Source organism: Neopelma chrysocephalum, unplaced genomic scaffold, assembly GCF_003984885.1.
Source record: "Neopelma chrysocephalum unplaced genomic scaffold, ASM398488v2 Primary Assembly neopelma1_69, whole genome shotgun sequence".
In the NCBI taxonomy this organism is placed as follows: domain Eukaryota; kingdom Metazoa; phylum Chordata; class Aves; order Passeriformes; family Pipridae; genus Neopelma; species Neopelma chrysocephalum.
The window spans coordinates 7,408,250-7,415,182 of record NW_020897729.1 but is presented as its reverse complement, the minus strand read 5'-3'; the positions used below and the strand labels follow the sequence as shown (position 1 = coordinate 7,415,182).

Here is a 6,933-nt window from a genome sequence, read left to right as displayed (position 1 = left end):
AGCAATCCTTGCTTCACTCTCCCTTGCCCTCTCCCTGGGTTCCTGGCCATGCCCAGTCTCCATTGAATCAGTTTATGGTTGCTGTTCACCATCTGCTCTCCCAGTTCATCAGGGCAGCAGGGCTGAATAGAAGGAGCTCTAAGGAGAAGGCAGCATTTGCTCTAGGCCCAGGATGGCCTTGCGCTAGTTTTTGTGAGTCTGCCCACTTCTGCAATTCCAAGTGAGCCTGGAAATGTCCTCACGCCTGGGGCTTCTGTTTTGACTCTCCAAATGAGGACACAGCCTTTGGCCCATTGGATAGAAAAGATACAAATCAGTTCTGTGGTTCCACTTCCTTCCTCTTCTTTATTTCTCTTCATTTTGTTCTCTGTGTTTGATCTTGTTTATTCCTCAATTTAAATGTTATCTTTTTTTTTTTTTTTTTCCTTTTCCCGCTTGGGTCAGTGATTTTTTTTCCTTCCTAAACCAATGCCTTCACTGACCCTTTTCTCTATCTTCTTTCCCCCCCCCCAAAACAGTCTATGAGACCAAGTAAAGGCTTTACCACCCTAGTGAATAATTAATCTCATCTGCTCTGTAACTCCATCCAGGACCATCAAAAAGTCTGCGTGTTTTGGGTCACTAATAAAACAAAACATTTTTCTACTTTTAGTTTTTATGCATTACAAAAGTTTTTGCAATTAACGACAAACAATACTTAGTTCTGGCCAACCATTTCGCTTTGAAAAATCTTTCCCATGAGAAAATGCCTATTTGTTATTTTCGTAGGAATTATCTATTTCAGATAACTTTATTTTCATTTTTCTGTGTTTTGGTCATGTAGAAAAAAAACCCCAAACCCAGCCTAGTTGGCCACGATGCTTTGGTTTTACTGAGCTTTTATGCCAAAAAGTGTTTCAACGAGAAGTAGAACATCAAGGAGCCCTATGGGAAAAATGCTTCTATTGATATTGTAATGGAAGCTGATGAAAATACACCTGGGCTGCCTCAGACTCCCAAGGGTTTTCCAGTTTCTGAAAGGAAACCTTGCTCTGGTGGATAAAGTGGATCAATCACTGATAACAGCTGTCAGAAAAAATAACACTGAAGAATATAGCAATGGAGAGAAGGCAGAGCACAGGACGTGTGGGCAATGAACTCCTGCAGAGGAAGGCTGGCTACCCAAAGGACCAAGGCCAAATCAAAAGGCCCTTCAAAGAGTGGCTGTGATCCGTGGTGGGGGTGAGGCTGAGTCCTATTTTAAGCTTTTCCTGTAACCAGATTAAAGCTCCAGTCATGATTCCCACATGGCTTGGATGCAGTGCTGAGAGGTGAATGACCACCACAGCTCTTCAGAGCTCTCTTCCAGAGGCAGGGGATAAACTCCTCTTCTTTAGAGCTGCACAATTTAATAAGTCAGAGCATTTCTTTAGCCTCGGAAAACATTGCCTAGAGCTTCTTCTCCTCACTCCCAACTGATGGGAACATAGGAATGACCACACTGGTGGGAGCATGGGCAACTTGCAGCAGATGCCAAAGAGGGGACACATGGAGAAGCCCTGGTCTTCTGACACGCCGACCGCAGCCTGAAACTGCTTGGGTGAGGGGCTTCCCCTGCAGAAATGGCATTTGGTGATGACTGGTACAATGTCCATCACAACCACCCACCCCTGCCAGGGTGGTGGGGGCCGCTGGATGGGCAGGAGGAGGCTGGGTGGGTGATGTATGGCCCAGGGGTGATATTCGGTAGTAAGTGAAAGGTCTAGAAGACATGCCTTAGGAGGAATGGCTGAGAGAGCTGGGTTTGTTCAGTCTTGAGAAGAGGAGGCTCAGAGGGGATGTCATTGCTCTCCAGAACTATTTGAAAGGAGGTTGTAGTGAGGTGACGGCCAATCGCTTCTGCCATGCCTGCAGTGAGAGGACCAGAAAAAACGGCCCAAAGCTGAGACTGGGGAGATTCAGATTAGTTATTAGGAAAAAAATTTTTCAATGTTAGGGTGGTCAGGCTTGGAATAGGCTGCCCGGGGAGGTGGTGGAGTCACCATCCCCGGAGGTGTTCAAGAGGTGCCTGGGTGAGGTGGTTTAGGGGTTACGACGGCAGTGCGGGGTTGGCGGCTGGACTGGACGATCCCGAAGGTCTCTTCCAACCTTTCCTATGACTCGGTGATTCCATTATTCTACGATTTTAAGTAAAGACGAGCGAACCGGGAGGGATTCGGGGCGGACGGGTCAGGACGGGAGCGGGGCGAGCGGACCGGGCCGTGCCCGCCCCTCACGTCTCCCCCGCCCCCGGCGGGCGGAGGCGGCGGCGGGGCCGTCCCGGGGCGGGGCGGGCGCGGGCCGGGGGCGGGATCGGGCGGGCCGGCGCCCCACGCCCGCCTCGGCCGCCTTTTCGGCGGGAGCCGCTACTCCAGAGTGCGCGGTAGCGTGGGCCGGCCGGGGCCCCATGTGGTGCCGACATCACTGACATGGCGGAATCCCCGCCGAGCCCTCCCGGCGCTCGCTCCAGCTAACCGGGACTCGCCGCCCGGCGCCCCGCACCGCCCTCCCGCAGGTAAGGACGCGGCGGCGCTGCGGGGGAAGCGGGTCCTGGGCGGGGGGAGCCCCGCAGCTCCGCTCGGCTCGGAGCCCCCGGGAGCGGCGTCCCCCGCCCCGCGGCGCCGCTGCCGGTCCCGGCTCTTTTGTTCGGCGGCGGGACCGCGGCCGCGCTCGGCGGAAAGTTTCTGTGCGCGCCCCCTCCGGCTCCCCCCGCCTTGGGGAGCGCCCGGCGGGCGGGCGGGAGGGAGCGGCCCCGGCGCGCCCCGCTCGGGGCTGGCGGCGGGACGGGCGCTCCAGCACCGCCCGGCTGTCCCGGGGGGCTGCCGGCCCCGCCGCTGTCATCGCCGCCGCCCTCCCTCCCCGCCCGTGCGGCTCCAGCAGGGTCGGTGCGGGAGCGGCCGGTGCTGGCGGGGCCCGGCGGCACCGCGGGTGTGTGCGGTGTGTGCCCGCCGCTCCCCCGCAGCCGCGCCCCGCTCGGCGGCCCCGCTGCCCGGCCCGGGGTGCGGGCAGGTGGAGGAACCGGGGGGCTCCTCCGCCTGCGGAATGCCTGGATCCAGCGGGTTCGTTGGAGGAAAAAGCCGGAGAAAGGCGCGACCGTCTTTTTTTCCCGGCCCCGTCCTTCCCCGCCCGGCTCCTGGCAGAGGCGGCTTTGGGAAGGAAAGCCCTGGAAACTTTTTATTTTGCTTGCCAGACACCTTTTTAAAATGGCATGCGACCAGCAGACGGAGCGAAAAAAGAACAACTCTTTTAAAAGCTTAACCTCTCTTAGGTTAAGACCACAGCTGCATCCCTCCCCCCTTTCCCGGTTCTCAGAAATGTTCTATTTAAATAAGGTTTTGGCGAAGGTAGTGCGGCTTGGAGTTAAATGTAACGAACCATTTATCCCATCTATATTTGTAGAATAGAAGGCGCGGGACAAGCCTGCCTCTCTCCATATTAGTAATTTTGTATTTCATTTGCATTTCTTTGTGTCCTTTGAGTATCTAAAAGTACTGGCCTGACTGCTTAAAGTGGTAGTTACCCCATCACGGATTGGGGAACTAAGAGAGGGAGAGATTGGAGTTTCTTGTCGGCTGTTTTTTGTTTACTTTGGGTTTTCTCTATTTGCTGTTTGAACTCCGTGCTAGATTTGTGAGAAGAGGATTCACGTATCCCAGTTCCCTGTGCCCTGACCACATCTACTGTATCCCCTAACCGCTTACCCTGTGGAACCCGGGGCTCAGCTAGTAGGTTCCTGAAAGGTGCCAAACCAGTCTAACTCGAGTTTAACAATGTGCTAGGTAATGGGATTTCAAACTTACACGGATTTTTCAAGTGTAGAACACTATTTCTCAACCTTTTTTGCAGCAGAGCTTGCTTAAAAATGGTTGAGGCTGCCAGGCCTGGCAGTGCCTCGATGCCTGTCCTGGTCTGGGGCTCAGCTCCATTCCGATGGGGAGCGGCTGGTCTGGACATGGATGACACAATGTGTGCTTGGCTGGAAATCCAGATAAGGGCATCACTTCCATAAACCTCAGGAATGGGCAATGGGCTGCCTCCTGGGTGGAGGCATCTTGCTCCTCTCGCCCCGTCCACTGCTGGTCTCGCCCACCTACCACCTGTGTGTCTTTCTCAGCTGTAAGAGAATATGCTGCCGGTGCTACCAGTAAGAAAATCATTCTTGGCAGTGTTCCCGGGGTCATTTCGGGTCTCGCACAGAAGCGGTCTGTTAGTGCTTTTCTCTTAATCTTCAGCACTTTGTGGTTCCCTCTCGTTAGTTTTAAAGCAGTTGTGATTTGTGGTTGTATCGGGACCCTGCTGTGGCAGAAACTTCTGCTGCCCCAGAAGTGCCATGTATTGTTCTTCCCAGTTCAGTATCTTTTAGCTACTTTATGCTTATAATGTAGCTCAGGGATAAGTCTGCGTAGAAGTTAATGTATTTTACAATTTTTAAATTTTAATTTTATTTTTTTTATTTTATTTCTGAGCCATCGGGGCTCATCTGGTTTGGGTTTTAAGGTCACTGCTGGGGCAACAGTGAGAGGGGTTTTTCATACTGATAGCCTATAGTTGGCGAAAGGATAAGAAATGAAGGAAGTTAGCAGCCAAAATAAGCTGATATTCTGCTATAGCCAAGAAGCTTGGAGCTGCAACTCCATACTGCAAGGATTTTATCTTTACTCTCGGAAAAGTCTGTAACTTCCAATCTGAAGTGCGTTTATCCTAATGCCATTTTTTTTCTATGTGTGGTATTTAGTGAACTGAAAGAAGATTACTATACCTTTTTCTGAGCAGAGAATTTATGGGTTTTTCTCTTCACTTCGTAGATTTTTTTAAGTCCTTTGAGAGAGAGAAGCAGTTAAGGGCAGTCAAACTTAGGCAGTTCATAAATCTGTGCAAGAAAGTATATACAGATGATGCAGCAAACTTCTGCGTTTGTGTGGTTAAATTCATGAACTTTCTAATGAGTATAATTGTCTTTTTCCCTCAAAAATGTAGGTTGTCAGTCTGCTGAGTGCTAGTGCAGAACCAAAGTTTACAGTATGAATAAATATTTGTAGTGTGAGGATCTTAATTCCTACTAAATACATATAATTACACAAAAGGCCCAGAGCCCAAACACAGCTGAATAAAACAAATTATTCTCCACAGTGCTTTTCTCAGTGTAGTCTGCCACTCCCCTCAAAAGAAAGGACGTGAGGGAAGATGGAGTCACCTCTGTGAGCAGCATGAGGGGCAGTTTGGGACACCCTGGGAGAGCATCCCATCTCTCCACCAAGGATGTGGTTAATGGGTGTTAAGTCTGGAAACAGTGTCCCAGCGCACCGGGAGGGTTTTGTGCTACATGCCGCAAGTTATCGAAGTCCCATTTGTTTGCAGTAGCCTTTAGTGCACAGCAAATAAAATAAATAGCAGAGGCAGCCAGCAGAGCCCTGTGTAAATCTCAGCTGTGCAAAACACCAGCAAGGCAAAGAGTTGTCAAGTGTTGCCCAGAGGATTTGTGCCTCGGTGATCGCCTCCGCGCTGCTGAACAGCGCGTTGAGCGGTGGCGGATCCTTTGGAAACGGGAATATCAAAACTCCTGTTGTTTACGGCCAAGGTTTAGTGTCCCTGTGTGATCTGTCCCTGGAGATGGAAGGTATGTGGGAAGAGGGAAGTTCTTCAAACAAGGCGGTGGAAATAGGAGCCGCTGGATACACAACGGTAACAGGCCATCTACAGGCAGGAATGCTGGTGTGTCAGCGAGCAGATAACTCCAAACAGCTTCCAGTGGGGATGTGGTGGTTTGTGTTTTTTATGAGTTTATTCTAAGCATCTCTTTGCAAAATTAAAGTTGGAAGCCCCCTCTCTGTTGGATTCCAGACAGCCAGGGAAAAAAAAGGCACAAACTAATTAAACATGATTTATTGTGGAATTTGTAAGAGTGTTGGGAGAGATGAGTTGCCTTTCAGAAATGCTGCTGCTGATGTTAAATCTGTGCTCTGCTCTGGATGAAAAATGACGGTGCTGTTGAGCAAGTACACAAGGAACACGTCGTCTGTGTTAAAATGTGTTCCTGAGCACGAATATTCCCTGGAGGTCCCAGGTAGTGCGGCTTTGAGCAGATCTTTGCGGTGCTTTTAATTGGGAAAGGGTGGCTTTCCTTGAGCTTAGAGGTTAAAACACAGGGCTTCTCCAGTGACATACTTTCTGGGTTTGATCTGAAGAATCCTTTGTTTACAAGTAAATTGTGGTGTTTGTTAGCGGATAACAGATAAAAAGCCAACTGCAACACCAACTGTATAAGGAACATTCTTTATTTGTTTTTCTAGTGGTGACAGTTTATAATAGTGATATACTGAAAGTTACCATGTGGATACTCTGCTTAATAAACCATGCAGCTATGTATAATATGAAGCAACAAACAATCCTGGGTAATTAAGTATGTATTTTATAATATTTTTTTTTTAAGAGAACAGAAACTGCAGCTAATACTGATACGTGGCATTTGCTTGTTCTGGCATCTGCTCCTACTTCTAGAAGCTACTCAGTAGAATGACAAGATGGGTTCAGGAGCAGAGTTTCCGCTGCTGTGGTTTGGGTTTTATTTGTTAGATTTAGAATAACTGGAAGCAAACACTTGAATTCCCTGGAGATGAAGGTGATAGGCTTGTCTGATTTCTCTGTGTTGCCTTGGTGTATAGCAATTCTGTGGCAGCAATGCACATACCTTAAAGCATGCTTTACATCCCAGGCTCTTATCATTGCCTTATACGTTATTATGGACATTTCTATTTTTAGGTCCTTGCAAAGGACTCTAATAATAGAACATGTGTATGTGTATATATATGTATTTAAATATATACTTCATGTTTTCAGGAGTGTTTCATATGGAATGCTTTGAAAAGAGAAAAAGAAATTGCTCTCAAGAGGTTAATAAAAACTTAAATAAGCAAC

The 6,933-nt window shown here is 49.2% G+C and overlaps 1 protein-coding gene across 1 annotated transcript in view; it reads left to right on the top strand.

The window, feature by feature from the left end:
* The first annotated feature begins 2,434 nt into the window (after positions 1–2,434).
* FNDC3B (fibronectin type III domain containing 3B) overlaps positions 2,435–6,933 on the top strand; it is a 191,468-nt gene continuing 186,969 nt past the window's right edge. Inside the window, exon 1 of the mRNA XM_027685560.1 lies at positions 2,435–2,533. The gene's annotated coding sequence lies outside the window, so the exon portion shown is untranslated. The remainder of the gene's footprint in view (positions 2,534–6,933) is intronic.